This window comes from Tupaia chinensis, unplaced genomic scaffold, assembly GCF_000334495.1.
Source record: "Tupaia chinensis unplaced genomic scaffold, TupChi_1.0 Scaffold000196_1, whole genome shotgun sequence".
Classification (NCBI taxonomy): Eukaryota; Metazoa; Chordata; class Mammalia; order Scandentia; family Tupaiidae; genus Tupaia; species Tupaia belangeri.
This window is the reverse complement of record NW_006159671.1, coordinates 3,530,857-3,536,287: the sequence shown is the minus strand read 5'-3', so window position 1 is coordinate 3,536,287 and position 5,431 is coordinate 3,530,857. Positions and strand designations below refer to the sequence as shown.

Genomic DNA, 5,431 nt, shown 5'->3' with positions numbered 1-5,431 from the left:
GGTTCACTTAAATCATTCATTTGAATCTCTATAAAAGTTATTTCAGAAAGAACCGGAGGAAAGATGACAGTTAATTTTGTTGCATTTGCAGGCCAGGAGAAAGAAAGTTGTACACTGCATATTTCAATATTAGTATTTATTTTAATTTTTTTCCTTTCTTTTAAAATTATTTTTTTACATTTCTTAAACTTTTTATTATTATCATAATCTTGTTTATATTACATTGAATCACATATAATTTTACAGAGTATGACATTTCTTTTTCCAGAAGGAGTACCATTCATATTAGTCAACACAAAGATATTAAAATCCCCATCATCATCATCCAATAGCTTTTCATTTTTTTCCATATTAATATTAGTATTTATATTTGATGTTTTTTCTTGGAGTTTTGCTTTTCCTTTTGAAATACCTTAACACTGTTGATCTGCTTCTATCATGCTTTTTCGACTATAGCTGCACTTTCTTTGTCACAGTAATTTTTAATTATATTCAGAACAATGTACATAAAAGAAATGCTAGAGACTGAAGTATGGATATTTCATAGCACTAATGTATGATGGTCACTTCCTAAATCCTTTCTTCAGGAGTTGAATTGATCCAACTGTGTTGCAGCTCCAAGAAAATTTTACCTGTGCTTATTCCAGTCACTAAACAACTCAACATCTGAGGAGCTTTCTTTCCTTATTTTCCCCTGCTTTCTTCTTTTTTTTTTTAAATTTTATGTATATATAATATATATAAAATACCAAACTTAGAGGGAATTTGCAGGAAAACTCTAAGACACTTCATATAGCTTAACTAGACTTACCAATGGTTTGTGTATGTTCCATTCATTGTTCTCTTTGTCTCTTTCTTCTGCTCTCACTCTCTATTTGCCCTTATCTTAGAAAAAATAGTTATATTTATATATGCATTTTGCTTTCTATGAATTTTTTTTTTTTAGAGACTTTTGCTATAGCACATGTGTGCTCACCAGAGAGACAGAAAGTGAGAAATCACCCCCCAGGGCAGATGGTCCCATGGCAATCCCTTCTCTTCCATTCTCCTCTTGGGATCTTGGGCACATGCACACTCACCCGGCATGAGTTTTAAGCCACCAGATCCAGGACTCGAACCACAGTCAACTACATGGGAGTCCAGCGACATAATCATTACACCATCTGCTATGAACACTTTAAGACCATATTTTTCTGAGCTATTTTCAAAAAGTTGGATTTATTGTGTTCCTTTACCCCTCAAACCTAACCATAAATATCCTCAGGCTGAGAGCATGATTACATGACCACACCATGGGCAGTATGCATTAACATTTATTTAATAATACTCTCCTTTAATCTGGAACAATTATTCAGCTTGTCTTCATCATTCTTATCCTTGATATTTTTGAAGGGTATGGGCAGGCTTATTTATTTATTTCATATTTATTTTAGAATATTTCTCAGTTTAGATTGGCCTAATGTTTCTTCATGATAACATTTTTAATTTACACATTTTCTAGATGAAATTTTCTTTTTTTTTTACAGGGAGATTTTTTGCTATAGGGTATGTGTACTCACCAGAGAGACAGAAAATAAGAAATTATCCTCTCAGAGAGATAGCCATCCCACAATCCCTTCTCCTCCATTCTCCTCTCAGGATTTTGAGCATGCTAGCAAATGCACCCAGAGTGAGTTTTAAGCCTCCAGATCTGGGACTCAAACCACAGTTAACTGCAAGGAGTCCAGCGACATAACCATTATGCTATCTGCTGGTCCCTCTGGCTGAAGATTTTAAAACATTGTCACAGCATCCTTTTTAGGGAATATTATGGTGTTAGTTAACCTTGCTGAGGAGAGGCACACCAACTTGCTTTATTATAAATGTACTCCTCTCCCTTTATAATTGTGTAGTTTGAGAAACAAGACAGGTTTAGATGTGACAGAGTTTATGGGGGAAGCTGTATGTGAGAAAAGAAAATTAAGAGGGACTCAAAGAAGGCAGAAAAGGCCATGAGACCTCAATATGAAGAAAGAGAGGAGGGAAGGATGACTGGATAGGAGGGCTCTCTGCTGCTGGGCCGTCTCAGAAAAATGACTAGCCAACTCACTGACGGAGTCCTATGCCAAAGTTCCCATTAAAGGATTTCAAGTCTTGTAAGTCAGAGAGTTCTTTGTTCTGGGAAGCTGTCCTACTATCAGATGTCGTTATAGGATGTGTAGCATTGCCCTTGACCTCTATCCACTTGATGTCAGTAACGGTTGTGACAACAAAAATGTCTAAACGTGGCCGGTTACCATGGAATGTGTGTGAGCAAGGAGAGGTGTAAGATTGCTTCTAGCTGAGAGCCATCCTTCTGTACCTGTTGGGCTTTTCCTGTTTTCTGGAAAAGGTTACCCCTAAAGTCAATGCTTTGTGCACTTGAGATTTCGTTCTTCAGTTGTCTCTTGTGTGATGAGGTGTGACATTGCTGAAGCCCTGCCTACACTCTTTGTGTATAAATCTTCTCTACAACAGGTGTGTCCTCTGGTGTCTACTGAGGTGCAGCATGAGCCTAAAGCCTTCCGCACACTTGCTGCAAACGTATGGTTTCTCGCCTGAATGCTTACTCTGACGTGTCCTGGTGGTTGCCTTATCGCTAAAGCCCCACTCACATCCTCTGCATATGTAAGGCTTCTCCCTGAACGTGTCCTCTGATGTCTTAGGAGGGCTGACTTCTGACTAAAGCCTCGCCCACACACGCTGCAAATGAAGGGCTTCTCCCTTGAGTGGGACATCTGGTGCCTGACTAGATTTGCTTTCTGGCTAAAGCTTTGCCCACAGGCTTTGCAAACATAAGCCTTCTCCCCAGGGTGTTCTCTGATGACTGATGGGGTGTGGTTTCTATCTAAAGCCTTGCCCACACTCCTAGCTCACAAAAGGCTTCTCACCTGAGTGTGTCCTCTGATGTGCAATGATTGTTGACTTATGTCCAAAGTCTAGCATATATTCTCTGCACACGTGAGGCTTCTCTCCCGAGTGTGTCCTTTGGTGTTTGGTAGGGTTTGCTTTATCACCAAAGCCTTGCCCACACTCCCGACACACAGAAGGTTTCACTCCCGAGTGTGTCCTCTTGTGCTTAAGGAGGTATGATTTCTAACTAAAACTCCAGCCACATTCACCACACAAATGAGGATTCTCCCCTGAATGAACTCTCAGGTGTCTGCTGTGGGTAGATTTATCTCTAAAGAGCCTCCCACACTCACCACACACATGAGGCTTCTCCCATGAGTGGGTCCTCTGGTGTGTTAGATATGATTTTATTTCTGAAGTCTCGTCCACACTCCCTGCATACAAAGGGCTTCTCCTCTGCGTGTGTCCTCAGGTGTCTGGTGAGGGTTGACCTCTAGCTAGAGCTTCCTCCACGCTCCTCATAGGAAAAGGGCTTTTCTCCGGAGCGGGCCATCTTGTGTGTGACCAGGTTTGACTTCTGGCTGAAAGCTTGCCAGGATAAGGCTTCTCTCCTATTTGTGATCTCTTGTATGTGATGAGAGCTGACTTAGAGCTGGAGCTTCGACTACACTTCCTGCAAAGATACGGCTTTCTACCTTAGTGAGTCCTCTGAGGCATGAAGACGTCCGACTTCTGGTGATAGTCTAGCCCACAGTTGTCACAACTGACTACTTTAAATCCTGACATTTCAACCCACTTTAATACTTCATGTGTTTCTACAGGGTTTGCATCCTCAGCTGAGCTCGGATTGATTTGTACCACCATGTGGCCTTCCCTACAATGTTAGCTGTCTTTCAGGTGGACTGATGAAGGTCCTTGAAGTAACTCACCCCTTTATTCTCCCAAAAAAGGATTTGGAGCCGTCTTCTCCGTCTTGACCTTCCAGTTTATTACTACAGAAGACTTGATAAGAGAATGGTGTCTGCTGCTGCTGTTTCTGATCTGCTAGATAGAGATCTGATATTTGGAAAGTTTATCCAGACAAGCTTGGGCTAACATGAAGGTGAAGATTGCATAGTGCACATTGGCATAGTTGCTAACTACGGCCCAGAGAGGAGGAATATGATTAAATTTCTGACTCTGGATCTCCTGGTCAGGAGTTTTACAGGACCTGTCTCTCCTCTCTCCAGGGTTCGTCTCCCTGTTCCAGCAGAATGGCTGGAGTTGGTTTGGAAAATGGAATTCCCAAGGAGGCCAGGTTTCTGTAGTTTTCCAGCATCACATCTCTGTTCAGGGTCCTCTGAACAGGGCACAGTAGCCTCCACTCCTCCTGGTGAAGTTCACAGCCACAGGGTGAAATAACAAGGATGGCTTTTCTCTCCTGGTACTCAGCCCCATAGCCATTTTTCAGGTCCCATGTCTGACTTCCTGGAGAAAGATGAGGTCTTACTCTTACCCAGGCTTTGCTCTGTTCAGTAGCCCAGGAATAGTCCCCAGGATGGAGTTTATGCCTGTGCAGCTCTTGGTGCTTGTCACTGATGAGGAGGCCAAAGCTGTAGGGGACACTGTGAGATGTCTGTCCCATTTCCAGGAAGAGATCATAGATCAGAGACTGCCATCTTTCATTTAGAAATTAACTAATTTTAATTATTACCTTAAGACTACTATTCATCTTTAATTCATGTTTGTGTGTAGTGTCTGATAGAGACAGGTCCACTTGCAATTTTTATTGTCACTTGTCCTAACATTTGTTAAAGAAATGTTCGCTTCCTCTTCACATTGCATTGGCAAAATTGTACAAATTGATGGGTTATATAAGAGCAGGCTTATTTCCTCACCCTATTCTGATCTCTGCTGTGTTATGCTTATTTTCAATGCCTGCATATTAGCTGGAAGAGCTGACTTCAGTTAGACATGTCTCTTTCATCACTGGATTCAATTTCACAGTCTCCCGAAATTCAGTCATTTGGAGAAGACCTAAGAGCCGGTCATTTCTCTTTACTTACCAGGCTTTCATCTACTGTTTTATTGTATTAATCTTGAGGAGAAGGTAGGAAAGAAGGTAAAATTTACTAGTTGATTCAGGTTCTTCCAATCTATCTTCCAGCCTACCCGACCTGACTGTCCTAGGTCATGGCATGGCCTTTGAATCCAAACCTGACAAATTTCCCAGATGGCAGCAACTCCTGCTATACCCTTCTCTCTGCGGGGTTGTTTCTTTCTGTAATTCAGTTCACCAAGCTTCTCAAACCGACCATTCTTCTCTATTCTCAGAAGAATATGTTTTTCATTTTACTTTGTTCTTGTTGTTATCACAGGAAAAAAGATCTTTTCTGTCCTTTAAAATTCTTACTGGCAGTGGGACAATTCCTAGTAGAGAACAAATTAAAGACAAGTTTAAAATTGTTTATATATATTTTAAAAAGAACTAGTATTTTGATCTTTTACATTACCTCCCTTGTCTCCCTGTGATGGATCTCACTAATTGGCTAGTTTTTATTTTCAGGCATGAAAATTTCTT

The 5,431-nt window shown here is 40.8% G+C and overlaps 1 pseudogene; it reads right to left on the bottom strand.

Annotated features, from left to right (window-relative positions):
• Positions 1-2,384: 2,384 nt before the first annotated feature.
• Positions 2,385-3,735, bottom strand: LOC106734716 (zinc finger protein 133-like; annotated as a pseudogene).
• Positions 3,736-5,431: the final 1,696 nt, after the last annotated feature.